Consider the following 15,488-nt stretch of genomic DNA (forward strand, 5'->3'; position numbering starts at 1 on the left):
AATGAAATAGTAATCTAAAAAATTGAAGCACCTGAAACAGGTTATCTCATGCTTATTGGAAGAGTCTTCATAATTACAGGAGTCTTCTCCTAAAGTAGTGTTTGTGACTTTCAAAAATTGTGATCATGCTGGATGTTTTGGTATATGCCTGTAGTCTCAGCTACTTGGGAGGTTGAGGCAAGAGGATTGTCTGAAGTGAAAGGACTTCTTGAGCCCAGGTGCTCAAGGTCTTGCCTTAAAAAAAAGAAGAGAAGCAAACAAAAATTACGGTTGAAAATATGGCCCTTGATTAATAATTCAGCTAATATATATTTAATATCTGCTAGATTCTGAGTGCTAATCTAGGGACTGAGGTGCCATCACTGAACATAAAAGGCCAATCTCTGTCCTCGTGAAGTTTGTAGTCTGATAATGCAGACAGAAAAGAAGCAAAGAAGGAAAACACTTTGAGGGTATGGGAAGAGGGAGCAAATGGAACAGAAATATAGAGGAAGGTAGAGCAAGGGATGGAGTGTGGTACCAGGAGGGGGATGTGGGTCAGAGGAGGCAGGAAGGCTGCTGAGGGGACACTTGAGCAGAAAGGTAAAGGCTGAGAATCTCCATGGATCATTCTAGGGGGTGGACAAGTTCTGTGGCAGGGTGAGTGTGACTTATTTGAGGAACAGTGAAAGGCTACTTTACCATCCCTGTGTAAGGATTCACCTAACAAATTTCTCGAGTTACACAGTTTTAGAAGAAACTGTCTTTGCAAATCAATGTGTATTTTTTTTTGTTGAGAAAATAAAAAACCATGTAGCCTACAACATTTATCCTTTAGCTTGGACATTTCTAAAAGCTGTATTTGGAATCTCCCTCCCTCCATTTCCAGGTGGTCATCAGTTTATCTCAGGGGCTAGGAGCAGTGGCTTGCTTTGGTTTTTCTTCCTAGAAATAAGTCATTTTTCCTGGACCTCCTCCGTGTATGCTATGTTTTCACCCCTATTCTACCTTGAGCCAACTTGGAATGGGTATAGGAATGAAGTTTTTTTATTGTTATTCAATAGATTTGTCTTTTGAAACAAGGAAGTTATAATGGGACAGATTTCAATGCCTTGTTGGTTCATAGCCTCCAGATTCCAGAGACTGGGTGGGACCTGTTTAGAAAGATCTCACCCATATTGTGTTCTTCCCTCACATTCAAGGGGACAGGAAAATTGAAAGAAAAAAAAAAAACAACCAAATATAACAAATGTCTGATGTAAGTCAGTATAAGATGGGAACCCAAAAGAAGGGGCAGCTTGTTGTGGGAAGATTTTGATGAAGGGGATTGGGACTGGCCTATGGGGGTCCCCTCCCATCCTCATGGTAGGACAAAGGCCACATCATCTCTTGCATATGGCCCTGTGTGAGGAAGATGGTGACCAGCTACCCAACTAGCTCTCCATATACATCCTAGAATCAAACCCAGGCCCAGAGCACTGGCGGCTGAGCTCCATGGCAAGAGCTTTCCTGACACAAAGAAAAAATAGATTAAAATTGCCTCGGACATACATATCCTATTTTTTAATTGATTTGCACACAGACTCTTCAATCAAGGTATTAATATTTAATTGTCCTGTCAGGTCAGATCCTTCCTGTCTGACAGTTAAAAATGGCTTGGGACAGAGGACAAATGAAATGGTAGGGCAGAGTGAATGAAGAAAGTGAGGTGTTTGCTGAGGGTGGTGGTGGGGGACAGCCACTGATGCCGGGGTTCTGGAGGAAGAAGAAGATCTCGCTCTTACTCTCTGTCCCTGTCCCCTCTTCACACACACATAGCAGCACAGAATTTTCTCAAAAGCCATTAAAGAAACCATGTCAAAGTTTAGACAACACCAAAGCCAGTGGAGAAAATGAGACAGTTCTTCAATGAGATGCTAGAAGTTTCTGGGGGAAGGGTCCAGAGGATGACATATTCACATCCCTTGGCTTTCTAAGTTTGTGTTATGATTCTGGGACCTGCTCCAGCCCAGTCCCAGTGAAATGGTGTCCATCTTGGTTGTTGCAGAATCATGGCCTTCTAGAAAAAAATGACTTGGGAGGTATTTCATTTGAAAGCACTCTCAGGGCCACTGAGTAAGTGTCTCGATGTGACTTATTCAAAGGACTTTTAATAGGCACAAGATGAGAGGGATAGAACTGAATTTTCTTCAGCATCAGGCTCTCCTTTTGTTTATTCTTCCTTCTTAAAAACAGAAGTCAAGAGGTGAAGTTGGTCTTACCAGGTTGCAGTGGAGTGGTGGGGAAGGGCTTGAGTGCAGCACAGCCATTCCCCTCCCCCTTCTTTCCCAGGAGCCAGATTGGGAGAACAAGTGCATATGTCATTGGTGAACAAAAGCTTAACAAGCCTGCTAGTCTTGGAACCCACACTGACCCTTCATTTCCACCCACTCTAAAGAGACACAGTCGTTTTCAATATCCCTTCTCCCTCTCTGCGTGTCTGCTCAGTTTGGAGCAGTGGTTCTTACTGGTGAAGATCTGGCTGAAGAGGGGACTTTGGAAACAAGGGTGTATTTGGTTATTTTAATGGGTGGGTTGGGATGGTCTCAGCATTTAATGGAAAATGGCAGAGATGCTGGACAGCCTGCAGTGCTTGGGATGGTGGCCTGAAACACAGATGATGTCACCATAAATGACTTTTATTGCTTTTTGTACTTAGTTGGTATTAGCTAGTTTTTTAAATTGTGCATCTAAGTGGGTAGTATTAATTTCATTTCAGAAACATAAAGGGACATTAGAATATTTGTTAGGGGGAAAGCACTGGGGGGGGTCCCATCTGGTCCTGAACCAGGATTGAGATCACTGGTATGGGTTCTAAAATGGCTCAAACTGAGCCAGGTGGAGTGTGATCTGCAATTAGACTTCTGAGTCATCTTCTTCTCAGAGGCTCAAATGCTTGAAATAAGCATATGGGTGGTTTTGAAAATGCAGCTATCTGCAAGAATCAAGCAGGTCATGGAAAAGAATGAAAGGTCAGAAAAACAACAATGCAAGGATGGTGATGGGGACACTGGCTGTCAGACTCAAGGGACACTATAGGGTGTGTTACACACTGGGACTCAGCACCTGCTGACTGCTGCCTTGTCAGATTGCAGGCACAGTGATACTAAGTCTCCCACTCTTTAGTGAAAGCTGGAATTCAGCAACTACATGGGCTTAAGAGAGCAAAGCACTGAATTCCTTTGCATGTTGTAATCCTAATATGAAAAGTCAAGGCCAAGGCTGGGTCATTAGCTTGTTGGTAGAAGAGGGAAGGGGATGGGAAGGAGGTCACAGGCTGCATTCTGAAGGAGCAGACCCGGAAGTGACCCACCTCAGTTTCCTTGTGACTGGGACTGCATCCTACCACTGGAGGGCAAAGGTTGTTTTTAGTTGGTAGCCAGCTCTGCAATTCTCTCCCAGAGCCTCCAATTCAGACATTTAAAACATATGGTGCTGGCCGATCCTGTGCCGACCATAGGGCTGGACTTGACACAAGAACTTCCCATCCTGCCCTGCTGGGACTGATAATTCAGTTGGAGACTTAAGTTTCACAGCATTACTGTGAGAGCTTCACAGTTCGGAAAGACATACACAGATCTTCTATCATGTGCAAGTGAGTGGAGCTGGGGACGTGGGCCTCTCAGAGCTGAGACATGTGAGGGGCAGCCTCCACAGTGTCACACGTTATTAGGCGTGGTTTAAAGAAAGGGTTTTCTCTGAAATAGTGTAGGCACCCAGAAGTCACTGTCAAGGCGAAGCGGTTGGGGGAAGCAAGATGAAAAAGTCAGTGTGGACAGAGGTCAGGATGCTACTAAGCAGGTGTCAGGAGCTACGAGTGGGGAAGGGCTGGGCTAGGTTTGGGGTCTGAGAGAAGAGCCTTTGATCACAGGACAGGCCATTTTCCTTGTTTGTGTCCTCCTTTCTGCCCTTGTCCTGCTTCTGGCCTGGCTTATTGTAGGGGCGCTTGGAGAATGCAAGAATTAGCCTTGAAGGGCTAATGCCTCAGTGATTCCGATTTCCCTGTCCCTCGTGAGCTCATCATGGTGCTCAGTAAATGGAAAACAGAAACTATTTCAGGTTTAGGAATATTCTCTACTAGCACATTCTCTACTAGGCTGGGCATGGCGGTGCATCTCTATAATCCCAACTACATGGGAGTGGTAGGTAGGAGGATCCAAATTCTGAGTGAAACTGTAAACTGCTCTTTGGGATAAAGGTTGGATTTCTTTGCTGAATTGAGATCAAGTGTTTTGGAAATGACTAAGAAGAACAAAGGTAAAATATCCAAACTTATCTCACGAATTAATCTATTAATAAAGTAGACATTTATGCTACCTAAGTTAGCAAGACTTGAAATGTCAGAAATACCAGAATGTCATATTGGAAGGGACATTTAGAGATGAATTTAGCTCTACCTATTTTACAGGTGAAGAAACTGAGTCCCAGAAAGGACAAGAAAGACAAGAAAAAGTGTGTATTCAAAATCTACCTTCTCTGCTGAAGGAGGATAGGTCCAGAAAAGGCACCCACTGTCTGGGACATATGCACAGCTGATGGGGTGTGTTGTGTGTTCTATACGAAGTGTCCTCCACAAAGGCTCAGGTGTTGAAGGCTGGACCCCCACCTGGAGATGCTTTTCAGAGGCTTAATCCATTGAGGAGTTCAGTGCTGAATGCACTATTCAGACATGGGGCTTAGTTGGAGGAAATAGGTCTCTGGAGCCTTTGAAGTATTTGTCTGGTCCCTGGTCCCTTCCTTTCACTCTTTTCTTGCTCCCCGGCTGCCATGAGATAGGTAGCTTTCCCCTGCCGTGCCCTTCCGCCATGATGCTTCTGCCTTGCCACAGGACGGAGCCAGCTGACCATGGACTGAACCTTCTGAAACTGTGGGCCAAAATAAAGCCTTCCTTCCTTAAGTTGATTTGCTCAGATATTTTGTCACAGCCATGAAAAGTGACTAACATAGGATGGGAGGTATGGTTTCATTTTGTTTATCATCTCTTCCTTTGGAGAACACTCCTGTCTTTATCCTGGGTCTCCTGGTCAAGGTGCTGTCATGGAAGGACATATGACCCAGGCTGGCCAATGACTTTAGGGACTGGTCTGAAGTGAGCATGTGATCTAAGCAGAACCAAAATTTGTTTCGGGATATATATTTACGAGTGCTAAGTGGCTGCTTCCAGAGCTCCTGAGGCTGTCGCGTAAACCTGTTATCCTGCAAAGAGGAAGTTGTTTGAAGTAGCAGAGAATGAAGACATTTTATAAGAAAGAAAACCCAAGGTTAGAAATAAATACAGGTGATCCCCACTTACAATGTTTTAAGTTACATTTTTCAGTTTTACTATGGGAATCTCCTGTATCTTTTTTTTATCCCTTATCTGGGTAACTCCTATTCATCCTTCAAAGCTCCTCCCCAACCCCCCACCATTTCATTCATTCCTCAAGAATTGATTGAGCTCAGCACTCAATAGGGAACATACCCATTCATTACCTGATATATCTTGAGTGCCTACTATGTGCCAGTCATAGCCATAGGTGGAGGGCATCCATGGGTGAGTCCTTGCTCTCATGGAGCTTAGTCTATTGAGAGATAAGAGATGGTCTTCATTTAGGAGTGGGATGTGTGCTCCTGCAGCTTATCTCTGTCTTCCTCGAAGCCAGTTGTTTTTCCCACCTTCTGGAGGAGGGGATACCTGTGTGAGTGTTGGAGAATGAAAGGGAGCCAGGCATACCACAGGCTTTAAGAAGACAAGGGAGATCCCAGGAATTACACTTCGAACAAGTGACAGGGTACAATGTAAAGGGTGGGTTTCAAGGGTGTGGAGACAGGCAGGGGAGCCCTGTTAGAAGGCAGGAATTGAAGGGAAGAGGCTATGAGGGCCTGGAGTTTCAAGTGCGAGGGAGGCAGAAAGGAAAAGTTTCCAGAAATATTTAAAAATTACCATCAGCAAACCCATGGACTTGTGGGGAGGAGTGTCATCAGGCGGTGCAAAGCTGAGTTCTCAAAGTTGCCTCCTTTATCCATGGTCCTTTTGGCTCTATTGCAGGTGTTCAAAAAATATTTGTGGAGCCAGGTGCCACTGGTATGTGTCTGTAATCCTAGCTACTTGGGAAGCAGGATCAGGAAGATGGAGTTTCAAAGCCAGTCTGGGCAAACAGTTCACAAGACCCTATCTTGAAAATACCTAACACAAAAAAGGGCTGGTAGAGTGGCTCAAGTGGTAGAGCATCTGCCTAGCAACTGTGAGGTACTGAGTTCAAACTCTAGTACTGCCAAAAAAAATCTGTGGAGTAAATGAATGTTAAGGCCAATGCAGCATTTGCTTCCAGGTCCTATAAGACCTGTCTGCCTACACTTGAGGACTGGGAGCCCTCCCTTGACATCCTTGATGCCTGTCACTGGGCCTGGCACTCACAGAAACTCATGGCATGATGAATGGCTAAGATATCAACTATGATCACTTTCACTATTGACAAAAATTGATACTACTTTGTCCCAGGAAATAGCTGGATATTAAATATAGATCTATCCTGCACCCTGAGATCTTACTACTTTAAGTATTCAGATCAGTTCAGTATTTGCTGAGCAAAGCAGTGCAGGCCATTCAGGGTGAGAAAGGAAACAACTCTGATTCCCTAAGAACTGTGATCAAGGTGGAGGGGAGGGAGCAGGATGCAGTCTGGAGGGTGGCAGGGGTGTCAGACAGAATTCTATCCCCCAGGTGCTCCATCACCACTGGATCTGTGCAAGCTGCCAGCCTCTCAGAGCCTTGCATTTTTCTCCTGTCTGTTGTACCTCAGATTGTTCAGAGAACTGCGGCCTCTGTATAGCTGCCATAATAAGATACCACAGAAAGAGTGGCTTAAACAACAGAAATCTAATTTCTCAGTGTTCTAGAAATGGGGAGTCCCATATCAGTATTTGGGAAGGTTTGGTTGCTCTGGAGTCCTCTCCCCTTAGCTGGTAGGTTGCTGCCCTCTTGCTGCCTCTTCATGTGGTCATCTCCCTGTCCACATTCACCTCTGATGTCTCTCTTGATGTCTGCATTTTCTCTTCGTCTTCTTCTTTTTGGTGGTACTGGGGTTTGAACTCAGGACCTTATGCTTGCTAGTCAGGTGCTCTACCACTTGAGCCACTCTACCAACCTTTGTGTGTGTGTTAGGTTTTTTTTTTTTTTTTTCGAGATAAGGTCTTGCACACTATTTGCCTGGTATTGGCTACGAACCGATCCTCCTGATCTCTGCCTCCCAAGAAGCTAAGATTACAGGTGTGAGTCACTGGTGCATGGCTACATTTTCTCTTCTTATAAGAACGCAGTCAGCTTGGATTAGGGTTCACTGTAACAGCCTCATGTCATCTTAATCACTTTCTGAAATGTTCTATCTCTAAATACAGATGGGTTGTAACACATTGAGAGCTAAGGCTTGAATGCATGACTGGGGAGGGAGGACATAATTCAGCCCGTAACAGACCAAACAAAATCACGTGCCTGCTTGGCACACAGTAACATCCTGCAGATTTCAGTTTTCCTCCTCCTTCTCCCTAGAGGGGTAATACAAATGCAAATAGTCATTTGTAGATAGAGTAAATGTAAAATTTGGCCTCAGTGGGAATAAATTTTCACTCAATATAAATAAAGGAATCCAAACTTAAGAGTTTCCGTGATCCAACCTGGTTTTTGGACTCATGTGTTTTAAAGTTAGATTTATTAAGGTATAATTAATTACATACCAAAGAATTCACTTTTTAAGTGTTTGATAGGTTTGATCCAAAAAAGAGACTTCATTTCCCTTTGCAATTTCCTCTCCAGTCTAACTGCTTTGCAACCTCTGATCAGTTTTCTGTCCTTACAGTGTTTTCCACCATGTCATGTAAATGCAGACATGTAGTATGGAGTCATTTGTGATGGTCTTCTTTCACTTAGCACAGTAGTTTTTGTTGTTGTTGTTGTACTGGGATTTGAACTCAGGGGCTTCACACTTGCTAGGCAGGAACTTTACCACTTGAGTCACTCCACCATCCCTTCTCTGTGTTGGATATTTTTGTGAAAGGATTTCACGAACTATTTGCCCGGCTGGCCTCAAACTGCAATCTACCTGTTCTCTGACTCGTGAGTAGTAGAATTACAGGCACGAGCCATCAGGGTTTGGCTTGCTTTGTACACTTTTGATATTCATCCATGTTGCTGTGTGTATATTCCTTGAACCACTTTTGTTACATTATATGGATACACCGTGATTGCTAAAGCATTTCCAGTTAATAGACGTTTTGAAACAGATGGCAGGGACCCACCTCTCCCTGGGGATTTGGGGCAGGAGTTCAGCATTGTGAGATCACTGTTAAAACACTGTTTCTGATGAGCCTTTGTTGTAAGCGCCTTTAAAGTTTCTTTTTCCTTTACATGTGCTGGGGTGTGGAGGTTGGGGAGATTTTAATTCCCCAACTGACTGCTGTTAGACCCTTCCCAGGGCTGGGCTGGCTCGAGCAAAGGACTGCCAGCCAGGCAGCAACTGTCCTCAGGTCAGTGCCCAAGAAATGACTCTGGATGCAGAAGCCACCGCCCCAGCAGGCAGTTTGCGGTGGACTTTTTGCTAAAACAAGCCTCAGTGAATTCTAGATGACCCTGCATCCATTGTCACATCAGGAAAGCACTTCCTGGTGGCCCAGGAGACCTGTGATTGGTGCAAATACAGTCCTTTATTTACATGACGGGCCTGCCAAGATGGTGCAGACACCCTTGCCACAGCCCCTTTAGGCTATATAAGCAGGCTGCTAAGCTCACTTTTTGACAGCCAGGAAATGCCCTCCTGTGCTGCCCCCTGGTGCTGCTCAGGTGATACAGTGCCTGCCTAGCACAAGGCCCTGAGTTCAAACCCCAGTGCCACCAAAACAAACAAGCAAGCAAACAAACAAAAACTCTGAGTGGTCTGCCTTGCCTACTTTTAATTCTCATTATTAGTAGAGTGGCCAAGCTGGTAACACAAAGAAAAGAGCAGTGGTGACCGTGGCAGGGCAACAAGAGCAGCAGTTCCTAAGGCAGGAGCAATGGGCAGGAGTGGCATTGGGTGACAGTGGCCAACCAGGGCCTGCCCCTACAATGGGAACATTGGAGATCTTGTACCAATCGTGGCTCACCAGGCCCTGGGCAGAAGACAGCTGAGGGATGATTGAAGCCTGCAAGAGTGATGACAAAAGTCCAAAGTTGACTGCTACTGCCTGCTATCATCCATTGACACTGCTTAAAAATGCCAGCAGAGGTTCTAGAATAACTGAAGGAGTTTTCCTCCGCTACCCGCGGTTTATATCTAGATAGAGCAGAAGGACCCTAGCAAGACTGTTTGTAAGAATTTGAGCAATTCCTCCTTTTTTGGTTATTATGACTAGAACTGCTATGGACACTAGAATACAAGTCTTTATGTGGACATAGGTTTTCTTAAAGTGGGACTTCCGGGTGACACATTAAGTGGGTGCTTAACTTTTTAGTGCATTACAGATGGTGCACCATTTTTGCATGCTCATTGGCAAGCGGTGGAGAAAGTTCTACTTGCCTCCTGCCTATTTTAGTCGTTTTTAGTTTGAGCCATTCTAGGGGTGTGTAGTGGCATTTCACTGTGGCTTGTATGGACATAGTCATCAATTATTTGCATATGTATTCTGTACACCTTTCTCAGACATACGCTTTACGATTATTTTATCAGTCTATGTCTTATCTTTCCATTTTCTTAATATCTTTTAAAGAAGAGAAATTTTAAATTTTGATGAAGTCTAATTTGTCAGTTTTTACTTTTATGATTTATGTTTTTTGTGCTCTAGCTAAAAGTCTTTAATCCAAGATCACAAGGGCTTTATCTTCTACTTTTCTTTCAGAATTTTTATCATTCTAGTCCTTCCATTTTAGTACTATGATCCATTTCAAATGAATTTTTCTGTGTATTTTCAAGGGCCAAAGTTCATTTCATGCATATGAATGTCCAATTATAGCAGTAAAATTAATTAAAAAGGCAATCTTTTCCCCCACTGAATTGCCTTGAGACCTTTGTTTCAAATCAGTTGAGCAGATATGGATGGGCCTATTTCTGAACTTTTATCTGATTAATCCGTCTATAATTACTCATATCTCATTACCTTGATTGCTATAGTTTTCAAGTACTTCTTTAAAGTTGTGTTATTCTTTTTCAAAATTGCTTTTGCTAATATAGTCTTTGCATTTCTATATAAATTTAAGAATCAGTTTACCAATTTCTACACAAAAAGCCTATTTGATTTTTATTGGAATTACTTGTACCTATAAGAGAATTAATTTTGATCAATTGGTTGAACACCATTCCTAATTGTGGCTAAGCTTTGAAACAAGCCTTTGTTGCTTTAGTAAACTGGTCAGTTTTTAATTAGGCTGAATGTTAGAAACCCGTGATTCTCATATTCTCTTTTGATTCCAGGGGTCAATGAAATGAAGCATCGTTCATGGTTCTCTTGTGATGAAAATATGTGGAGTGTGCCCCAGGCTCCAGTGGCCACCATTTTGTTCTGAGAGGAAAGCCAGCTGCTTCCCTCAGGTGAACAATACGTCTGCGATGCTGAGGTCAAACCTAACAACTCAGACCCAAGAGAAGCTGTCTCAGGCCTTCTCTGTTGCCCTTCTCTGAGCAAAGCTCATCTGATTTAGGAAAAGTGGTTTCATTGAGAGCACAGGAACACCACAAGCCCCAGGAGAAGAATATTCTGGAAAGAGGCTGAGGAGAGGCGGAGAAAAGGACAAAGGCATAATATTCTGGAAACTTTGCCACCACTGGGGTGTGTCTTCCAGATGGCCTAACCAGAACAGGGGATGCGACTGCCCCATAGGCAGTTCCCTTGGGGCCACTCTCAGAAAGCCAGCATTTCAGCAGCAGAATCGTTGCTTGTTCTTTACACTGTGGATTGTTAGCAGGTTCTAAATAGACCATTCATGGTTTCCTTTTAGTACAGAAGGTCTCACAACTCCAAGTGCCACCACAGGCCTGAATGTTTCCAGTCAAAACATTCCCCAAACCACAACCCTCATGTGAAAGGAAGGGCTGGCCAAGGGCCGTGGAGGAAAACCCATTGCCCACCATTCTGGAAACCACTGGGTACACAGGAGGCTGGGTTGTCTTGCTCACCGATGCGGGGGACCTGAGGATTTTTACCAGGTTGGATCTGATAGTCACCTTTCTAACCAGTGCCCGCCCTCACTTCTCCTTTGTCCCAGAAAAAAACCAGTTCACAAGCATTGGGGAGTGCTGATTGACTGACTACTAGTTACCATGTTCTTTCAGGGGCTGTGTGTCTCAGGCAATCAGCAGTGAGAACTGAGGGTTGGTGAGGCACAGGCTGTGTGAGTAATGGGATGGCAGTCTTCACTGCACCTAGTCATGGGGCAAATATAAACCAGTTCAGTGGCAACACACTTACTTGCAAGTGTTTGGGAAACACAGGTCCTTTGACAGAAGGCAGTTGTGAGCTGAGCACCAGAGGCCTTGGTAGGGCCCAGAGGATGCTACAGTGACTGTCACAGAAATGGGTCTCAGGAACGATCTGGAGAGAATCAGGTAGAATGCCTGAGAGTCCTCGAGATGACCCTTGGAGATCCAGGGTCTCCAGGTCACCTAGGGTCTCCAGGTCACCTAACTGGTGACTAGAAAGGCTTGAGAAGAGCTGAAAGCAGTAAGGGAGAAACAAAGGAGGACCAGGAGAGCTAGGAATTCATAGGTGGCAGCCACTGAGATGGAAGGGGCCCCTACTGGCCAGGGAGTGGGGACTGGCTGTCTGCACTCATGTACCTCGAAGCAGTGTCCATCTACTTGTGGGGGATTGTTGGGGGTTAGGGCAGGAGGCACAAATTGGGGACAGTTGTTTCTGTTGGAGGGAGAGTACAGGGCATACTGAAGGAAGGTGGAGAAGGCAGCTTCTTGGTGGCCCTGGCAAAGAGTAGGCAAACTGCAATGACAATGACATGGTGACCAAGGCACACCTATGGGTGGCACTACAGCTGACTGGTTATAAACCAGACTTCTGGGTGGGTGGAATGGAGTTGACATTGTGGCTCTACCACTTATTGCTGTGTAACCTTGGAAAAGATAATCTCTCTGAGGCTTAGCTTCCTCAACTGTAAACTAAAGGATGAGCAAGCAGTACTTAGAGGTCATCAGGAGGATTGTAGGGGAGAACTGCTCAATAAACAGCGACAGCGATCAGTGGCACCGGTTTTGATGATATGCTTCCTCTCAGGGTTCCACAGACGTGATGTCTGCTAAGAAGCCATCTTACTTGGAACCTGAGGGCAGGAACTCAGGGCTGTGCTACACCACGCTTCAATTTGTCCAGGGTCTTCTTCCTTGTCCTAATACTGACTCTATGTATTTGTATTTTGAAGGTTCCACAGGCTCTTCCCTTCCAGTTGTGCATGAGGTGAGGGGCTGGCACGGGGTTGGAACCACCTCTGCATCCTACTAGTTCCTGGAATGGGACACCAGAATCCTCAGTGTCAGCTACACACAAAGGATAAAGGGTTCATGGTGACGACTTAAAGCTTCTCTTTTTCTTTTTATAGACAAAGCCCAGGATTGGGAGTTGGGAACTCACACCAGACAGAGGCTTGCTTGTGCTTGAATTTCACACAAAGGGGTTTCTCTCTCATGTGGCCCCCACCTCATAGGCCATTCACCCAGATCTTTAAATCTAAAACCCCATTTGTATTCCAGTCTGATCATGGGAGACTTGCCTCCCTGTGAGCAACAGCCTGGGGTTGTGACTGACAGGTAATATCCCAAAGAGTCTTCGGCTGGCACCAAAAGACATGAGAGGACCAGTCACCATTCCTCCTAACATCCTCACCTCCTTAGCTGAGCCCCGGAGGAAAAGAAAGGTGGCAGACAAATCTTTGCAACTGCCTTTTATTGCATCTTCTCTGTGCTGGCTGTCCTGAAGACTCTCAGTCCTCCATCGGACAGCAAACTGCTCACGAGAATTCAGTGTCAGGTCCATGGTTAAGTGCCCAGAATATCAATGACTAGAACTCTGCAAACAATTGGAGCAAGTGTTGACATTCCAGCCATGAGCCTGGCAGCCATGTGAGGGGATGCACGGCTTGGGTCACATATCAGTTGCAATACCCAAACTCACCAGGATGATCCTTCACCAGGAATTCAACCAGTTATAATAACCTCCACCCCCCACTCCTAAAGACACTGGGCTGTAAATACTGCTTTCCCGTTTATTCAGCTGGGAGACCCTGCAGGCTGGATGAGCAGCCCCTTCCAATCATGGATCCCTCTTTGACCTATAGGCTTTCCTGGGGATGGGATTGGGATTGGCTTTCCCTGGTTTGTCAACAGTGTCCCAGAAGGGGAGGCATTCCTTGGGTGCTGAGTTCTGGCCTTAGTGTGCCTCCCATAGTTAGGGGTCCTCTGGGGCTGGTGCAGGGCAGGACCTGGCAAGAGCAGGCTTAGGTTGTTGCCTGAGATCAGGATAAGGGGCAGATTTCTGTTTTGCAGCTTTCCTGTTAGAGCATCGTTATGGCATTCCCTTTCTTTGCAATGGCTTGAGCAGAAGCATGGCTGGAAACCAGATGAACTCTTGAGGCCCTTCCTTAGCCTGAGTGCTTAAATCTTGCAGGGAGTGGATCCTTCTTTGCATCATCGATAGGAGGGACACTCTGCATGCTCCTTCATGTGTCACTGGGGAGTCCCTCACAGGGCCTGCTCATTCTTTCCCCCAGTGACTCTTTCTGGAAAGAGCTGTGTCTTTGGGCTCTCTCAGCCTGTGAGAGTGTGCTTACATATCTGTGCCCTGTTCTTCTGCAGCACTGTTTGCTAGTGCCCTGAGTGTGACAGGCAAGGTGTCCTAGAGCGTCACACTTGTCAGGGGAGATGCTGCAAAATGCCCAGTCCCCTCCCCAGGGATTCTGACTGAACAAACTTGGGGTCTGGACACTGGTATTGGACAGCCCCCCTCCAACCCTCATGAAGCCTGTACAGTGCAGCCTCGATGGAGACCCACCAGAGAGGATGGTTCAGCTCTGCCCAATTGCCATTTTTTTTATTATTCATATGTGCATACCATGCTTGGGTCATTTCTCCCCCCTGCCCCCACCCCCTCCCTTACCACGCACCCCACCCCCTCCCTCTCCCCCTGACCCCCTCAATACCCAGCAGAAACTATTTTGCCCTTATCTCTAATTTTGTTGAAGAGAGAGTATAAGCAATAATAGGAAGGAACAAGGGGTTTTGCTGGTTGAGATAAGGATAGCTATACAGGGAGTTGACTCACATTGATTTCCTGTGCGTGTGTGTTACCTTCTAGGTTAATTCTTTTTGATCTAACCTTTTCTCTAGTTCGTGGTCTCCTTCACCTATTGGCCTCAGTTGCTTTTAAGGTATCTGCTTTAGTTTCTCTGCGTTGAGGGCAACAAATGCTAGGTAATTTTTTAGGTGTCTTGCCTATCCTCACCCCTCCCTTGTGTGCTCTCGTTTTTATCTTGTGATCAAAGTCCAATCCCCTTGTTGTGTTTGCCCTTGATCTAATGTCCACATATGAGAGAGAACATACGCTTTTTGGTCTTTTGGGCCAGGCTAACCTCACTCAGAATGATGTTCTCCAATTCCATCCATTTATCAGCGAATGATAACATTTCGTTCTTCTTCATGGCTGCATAAAATTCCATTGTGTATAGATACCACATTTTCTTGATCCAATTGTCAATAGTGGGGCATCTTGGCTGTTTCCATAACTTGGCTATTGTTGACATCTTCTCCTTTCTTTTTTTTTTTCCATCTTTGGTGTATGTGGGCGAGCAGACTCTCAACCCCTACCTACTGCTGGCATTCATCCACTGTTGATACATTTGTTTGAGCCATAAAACTATTGGGGAATCACATTCTGGAAGGAGAGCTACTGGCAGGCATTTCCTGTGGTGTACTGGTTAACTCATGAAGTCTTAGGAAATTCCTGCCTCCCGGACTGGGTGCTCTCCCCTGTCCTCCAGGTCACTCTACAGCTTCCCAGCCTCTGCCAAAAGCCCAAACATCTCCACATTACTTACAATGGATATTCTAGTGAGTGCCCTTCTTGAACTCAGGTGTTCTAAACTTTTCTCCATTGTCATTGTGGCTTTTGCACATGCTACCTACTTGGACTGGGCTCTGCAATGAGTCACCCTTCCTCAGCAGGGCCTAGTCTAGGTGGGTGGCAGCTCTGAAAGCTACAGAAATATGATCTCCAGGTTTGTAGGCCCTGCTTTGCACTTGGAGATCTGGTCATTGACCAGAGTTCTGCCCAGTTCAAGCTATCAGGAATTCCTCCTCTTCCACTTTCCCACTCCCATTCCCCATTCTTGGAGTTCCATCAAGCTTGTAAATTTATGAATTTGCAGAAGCTGATGGGACAACTTGGAAATAAAAACAAGGTTGGGGAATCCTCCATTTGGGTGTCTGAAGCAGAACATATCCCGTAAAAATAGAAGAACATAT

Source organism: Castor canadensis, chromosome 11 (genome assembly GCF_047511655.1).
Source record: "Castor canadensis chromosome 11, mCasCan1.hap1v2, whole genome shotgun sequence".
In the NCBI taxonomy this organism is placed as follows: Eukaryota; Metazoa; Chordata; class Mammalia; order Rodentia; family Castoridae; genus Castor; species Castor canadensis.